Source organism: Heterocephalus glaber, unplaced genomic scaffold, assembly GCF_053883595.1.
Source record: "Heterocephalus glaber isolate CG9 unplaced genomic scaffold, H.glaber_assembly_v1.0 deba00001577, whole genome shotgun sequence".
Classification (NCBI taxonomy): Eukaryota; Metazoa; Chordata; class Mammalia; order Rodentia; family Bathyergidae; genus Heterocephalus; species Heterocephalus glaber.
This window is the reverse complement of record NW_028258358.1, coordinates 17,330,105-17,336,655: the sequence shown is the minus strand read 5'-3', so window position 1 is coordinate 17,336,655 and position 6,551 is coordinate 17,330,105. Positions and strand designations below refer to the sequence as shown.

Here is a 6,551-nt window from a genome sequence, read left to right as displayed (position 1 = left end):
TCTAATACGTTAGCTTGAAATCTGTGAAGTTTTCAGCCATTCTTTTTTTTCATTATGTGCATATGTCCACTAACTGGAAGAATTTCAAAGATTCACCAAACAGTAAGAACTAGAATGCTTTTATTAAGTTCTGTTACTAATCAATTTTCCAATCTGGGCTTAAGCTTATATTATCAAACAAATTTACACTTTTTGTCTTTATGTCACTCTCTAATTCCTGTGAATTACAAAAAACAATAAAGTAAGTTGAGTTTTCTTTTAAATATAATATGGCTTTTGATGTAGAAACTGTTGAATTAATTTAGTAAGTCCACTGAGTCATATGCTGAGTTTGTTAGAAATTATGAGAAAGTTTATAATACCTCTGCTAGCTGTCTTACATTCAAAATACCATGTGAATACGAAAGAATACATATAAAATCTTTTATTTACTGTTTTCAACATTAAGAAATCAGAAGAAAAGCCCCATTGAGCAGCAGCAGAATTATATAACCTAAATATATAATATATAATTATATAATAAGTGTTAACATGAGTAAAGCCATACTAATATATTATTACTTTGTCACAGTGAAGGTTATAAATAAGGCCTGTCAATGACTTTTTATCAACTGAACATTCAATAAAATCAATATTATAAGATATATATAGTTTTCTGAAAATTATGTGAAAAGGAGGAAAATACAAAAGTATATATTTATAACTCAGAAAAAATGGTTCTGAAAAACAATAGGTAATTTAAATTATTAAAAACACTTCCATTTTCATAAGAACAACTTACAAGTTAATGCATATTTTCAGATCAGTTTTAGTTTGTTTAAATTTTGAAAAATATCCTGCATTCTTTGAAATTTATTAGTTTCCTAAAGATATTCCATGCTTTAATTATCTTTTTCTCATATTGAGGTACAGTAAAAAACCATTGTCTGGAATTTTTTATTGTTGTATGTTTGTAATACATAACAGTTACTTCACTTTTGGAAATTGGTACAGACACATATGATGAAGTTGTGCCCTTCAGCAGATGCTTCTGTTCTTTATGTTCACATACTTTTCTTTTAAAAACTCCAATGATTTGCCTTTTAAATGAAGATGATTACTCTCCATGCAGAGAAGAAATTTTGAAAGTTTCATAGTTTTGTTGTATAGCTGGTCACCACTTACCATATTGTACAAAGTGGGCTTGGACAGTGTGAATCACTCATTAAATAGAACCAGTAATTTAAACAGGACTTGGGTGTTTTCTTTTAAATGCAGCTCTGCTCTTTATGACAGTCTTAGAGTCCTCTGCTGTCTCACTGAATCTTTCCCTCTTTTCAAAGATGTTTTCTAGTGTTGTTTTCTACTCATTACAGTTAGGCTTAGCTTCTGGGCTTACCGAACTGTGACTAAGACATGTGCACAGAGTGGAAAAGAGTCAGAGACAGAAGTAATAAATGAAATAATGAGCAAGTAATTCACGGACAATATAAGACATATTCTGATTTAAAGTCTCCCTCTGGATGCAGCTGTGCAACTGAAGTACATTATTCACTTGCCACTATGAAGACTACCACCAGATTTGGCTTAATTTTTACTTGCTGCTTATGATAGTGTTTTGATATGAGTCTGCAAACAGTGGATTTATAAAAGTTTCTGTGCAGTCAAAACCACTCTGGTTAGTGTTAATCTGGGTTTGCAGCTACTCCTCAGTGCCTAACATCACCACCTCAGCTCCACCTCAGCTCCACCTTACATCATTAGGCATGAGATTCTCATAAGAAGCATGCAACCTAGATCCCTTCCATGTGCAGCTCACAGTAGGATACATTCTCTTGTGAGAATGTGATGCCATGACTGATCTGACAGAAAGTGCAGCTCAGGTGTAACAAGGGTGGCTGTAAATATAGATGAAGCTTTTTTTCTTACTTGCTTTCTATTCCCCTGCTGCTGTCTGATCCAGTTCCTGCCTGTTCTGGACTGGTTCTACTCAGTGGCTTAAAATTTTTCAAAAATAATTCTTCTTTAAAAGTCATTCCATTGTAATAAACCTGACTTATAGTGTAAGAATAATGGATAATTCCAGGAACCTAAACTATACAGTATATGGAAAAGAAATGATTCTGAGTTCAGAATATAAAACATTTGTCCAGGGTAATATTTAAAGCAACACCTATGGTTAGAAAAAATAACTGTTACAAACAGAATTCAAAATGTGACAACACCTACACATAGCAATAGATAAAAGGATAAGAACGAAGTAACTTGTCAGGAATCAGTTTTTTAACAGGGGCAAAAAGAAGGGTACTCAAATGAATGGTGACACTTGTGAAGCAAAGTAGGTGCTTTTATGATGAAAAAAAAAATACCTTACTGAATAAAAGACCCTATAGAGAAGACAGAGCATTATCTGTTAAATATTCTCAGGCAAGAAAGACACTGCATTTATTACAGATCACATATTGGAGATGACAGGTTTCTAGTTCCAGTACTGTTAGATTTATGAAGAGCACAGTAGGTGACCCAGATACAATGAGCAAAGCTAGCCTTACCCAAATAATGTGTTTTTGAGGGAGAAGGAAGAGTACTTATAACTTTCTTCCTTCTTCACCTTTGTAATACAAAACAGGTCCTGTACCATGGTTCTTTAATTTGCCTTTTAGTAATTATAATTAGAAGAAATATATTTTCCCTTCATGCAAAAATAGATCGTCTGGGGCTATAAATTTGATACTTATAAATCTGTTGTATAATGGTGCAATAGACATGGGATTATAAATATTTCTTCAAAATTCTTATTTCAATTATATCATGCATACGATTTTTGGACTATATGGTAGTTCTAGTTTTAATTTTTTTGAGGAACCTCCATAATGGATGCACCATTTTACATTTCCACTAATAGTGTATAAAAGGTCTAATTTCTCCAAATGTTTAACAGAAAATGTCTATCTTTCCATGAGTATAAAGTCCAGTTATGTTAGGTTAGTAAGTACTAGAGATTTTCTATATAAAATAGATTATGTGGTTAATAACAAAATTTAGAGCACTTTAGAATATGTTGAGGCTAGATCTCATGTTAGAAATTTTGATCATTGAAAAACTAATGTCAGATTAAAACAGTATGCACTCAATAGAAGACGAGGAAAATCTGGTCAGTGACAAATATATTTAGTACCTTGATTGCAGTGATATCATGGATGTATACAAATGTTCAAAATCATAATATATACAATAAATGTACATTGTTATATCAATTATTCCTCAATAAAGCTAAAAATTGCCCTTGAGTAGGTATTACTATTTTATTTCAAAGCACTAAAGGGAAAAGTTGAAGTGATAAAGAAATATTGCTTTTAAATTATTTCTAAACATAGAAAATTGAAACAGAAATGATCAATATATTAATAGTTTACTACATATTTATTTTTAGTATTTATATTCTATAACAAATAAAGACATTTTGTAATATAGCTATATATTATAACTTAATTATATTTGATACAGAAGTATAATATTTAGGATCAGTTCGTTTCACAAGAATAAAAAGTCTAAGTGTAATAATATAAAAATAACCTCTATTATATTTTCATTGCCTATCAGAAAATAGAAGTGTAAATAACTAATGGCATTTTATGTAAAACAAAATAGTTATTTTGTTTATTTTACGTAAAACTAATCTCAATGATTTTTAAAATTGTGTTTACATTTGTTAACTAATATTTGAAATAGGAAGAAAAGGTCCAAAGGAATACAGGAAGTGGGAGGGAAAGGGGAAAGGAAAGAAGGGAAAGGAAAAATTATAAGAAAAGGAAAAATGGAAACAAAGTCCTTGTAAATAGGGAAGAGTGGAGGGGGTGAAGGGAGGACAGGGAATGGGGAAAAAATAAGAACAAGATACATCATGAACAGGTACAAGTAACCAGTGATAAATGTAAGTGTATTGTATACCTAAAATGTACCACTAAAAGAATATAAGGGAAAAGAAAAATTAAAATCTTTTTTTCAAACCTTTCTCCACATAAAAATATGTCTGGTTTCTACAGCAGAAACAAAAAATTAATCATTAAAGACATCTCCACATCAAGAAACTACAATTTAGCTGAGGTTAGGGAAAGAATGAATAGTACATCAATCACAATAAAACACAGAAAAACAATGATGTATCAGTGGAAATGTAGTAAAATTTATTGATTTGGTAATTGATAATAAATATTATAATTGTTAACTTATTACGAAGGTACAAGAGTTGCATAGTACATGCATGGAATTTGAGTTTTTCGTCTCTAAATTGATAGAAAACAAGACATTTTCTATTTCATCACTTTTTCTTTTTGCTTGACTTCTTAAAGTTGGTAGGATTAGAAAAATTTTACTCAATTATAAACAACCTATTGAATAATAATTTCCTACAATTTAATTTCTTTCTTTAAAAGAAAGCAACAGTAATCATTATACTTAGAATCAAAACCCTACAAATTCTCAATGTCATATAAGCATGTTATATGGTGTAGTTGTTCCAGCAAAACAACAGCATTCATAACATTAAATCAATGGTGTAAATTTGAAAAAAAAAAAGTATGTCTTAGACTGTGGTCAGTGTATTCATTTTTTCGTTTCTTCATAAAACCTCTCGTGATTACTCAATTGATTATCAAGTTACATTTTCAAAATGTTAAGACTTCCTTCAGGTTCCAAAGGTAAAATCTTGCTACCTATTTGCAGTTATAAAAGCAGGAGAAGGGAAGAGAGACTTTTAGCCCCTCCTTAATGTTAGGCATTCTGTTCTATTTACAGCACTCTCTTACATAATCCGCATAAACAAGTGAGGTATTACTGGTCTGAATATATAGATGAAGAGACTAAAAGAATGAGTGGTGGGATATTTTCCAAATCATAGAGCTAATAATTTGTGGCTATGAATATTGATAGCCCATGAATTTAATGGGCATGGACAATGACATGGTGAGTAATGAAGAGAAGTATTTCATGCCTTCTAGTTTTTTTTTCCCCTGTTCTCATTTATTTGACCTTTTCTTAAATTATGCATGACAATTCTTTTCCTTATGCATACATGAACTTGAAATTTTTTTTCCAGGGAGATGTCTAATTATCAGCTGGAAAAAACTATTTACATGTATCCTACTGGTAAGTCTAGAAATTTAGAAACAGTGAAATGTACAACCATGAAGGGCAGTCTGCCGATGGCATAGCCATCATCCCAGTGCAGCAAAGGTCTCTGCATTATGAGTGTATCATTCTGGTGAAACAATTCTGAACACCAGTGGGTAGCTACTGCCTGCAGTTCCCAGCAGGTCTCATAGATAGCAATGAGAGCCCAGAAGTAGGTGTGCTTCAGGAGCGGGAGGGGAAAACTGGCTATAAAGGCAATGTCACTGAATGTTCCCCAGTTGTATGTATGGACCTGGGTTTGTTAAACCATTCCAGACACACCAGGACAGTGACAATCAATGGAGATGATGCAAAAAATGTAAAACCTAAGCAAAGGCCAGGGGTTGGAGAATTCATGGAAGTAATTTCTTTACCAAAGAATGACCTGCTGAATAGACTTGATGCTATGATAGAGGAAGAGCATCTTACAGTGGATGCCAGAGTTTACTCCTATGCTCTGGCACTGAAACATTTGACCATGAAGCCATTTGAAGTGCCCTTCCTGAAATTTTAAGGCCAAAGAGAACATTGGCCATGTTTTTGTAAGTGAGACTACCAGGGTTTCTTCACCAAGATTGTATTCAATTTAATGTAGAATCAAAATTAGCTTTTTCATAAAATTTAAACAGCATCAAATGCAAAGAAAAATCTTGATAATAGTGCATTTTTCATATTTGTAATATGCATACTTTGGACTTCATATATGCTTACTCAGTATGTTATGAGATAGTAGGGTTTTCTTGTGTACTAACTAGAATATAGATAATAAGATCAAATAACAATCACAACATGGACAAGTAGTTTTAGAATTATGATAAAAAGAATCACAGTAACAATAATTTTAATGGCATGATGAAAGACTGAGAGAGTGGTAATTTTGAGATTGTCTATATTTTCAAATGTATCAGGTCTACTATGAAGCTTAATCAATGATGATACAATAGATGAAAATGAGAAATTATACACTTTCAGTATCTTCAATAGTGTAAATCCACCTAAAGGATGACACTAAGGAAACAGCTAGGATTAGAATATGGGTGTATTTCTAATATAATATGTACAGGGTGATTGATGTCACTAATCATGAGATGAAGGACAGGGGTAGCATAAATCTTCCATGTATCTGCCATCAACTGCATTTGGTGAGTAAAACATTAAACGAATTGCCAGGTAGAATATTATCAGATTCTGTACCTTTTTCTACATTTGTCTTTTGGTTCCTTATAGTTTGTGTCTCTTCAGAGTACTTTAACCATTTTATTTTAATGTTTCTTTCCTTTTTACAAAATTTTCTATCAACTTGTCAAGTTACTTTATTCATAATTACTGAAATTATTAATAAAATGTTTCTCTACAATTGTATTTGCCCCAACTGTACTTATTTCATTTTTTGTGTTTCT

General features: G+C 31.7%; 1 pseudogene; it reads left to right on the top strand.

Moving 5' to 3' along the window:
* Positions 1-5,081: 5,081 nt before the first annotated feature.
* Positions 5,082-5,665, top strand: LOC101711142 (ADP-sugar pyrophosphatase pseudogene; annotated as a pseudogene).
* Positions 5,666-6,551: the final 886 nt, after the last annotated feature.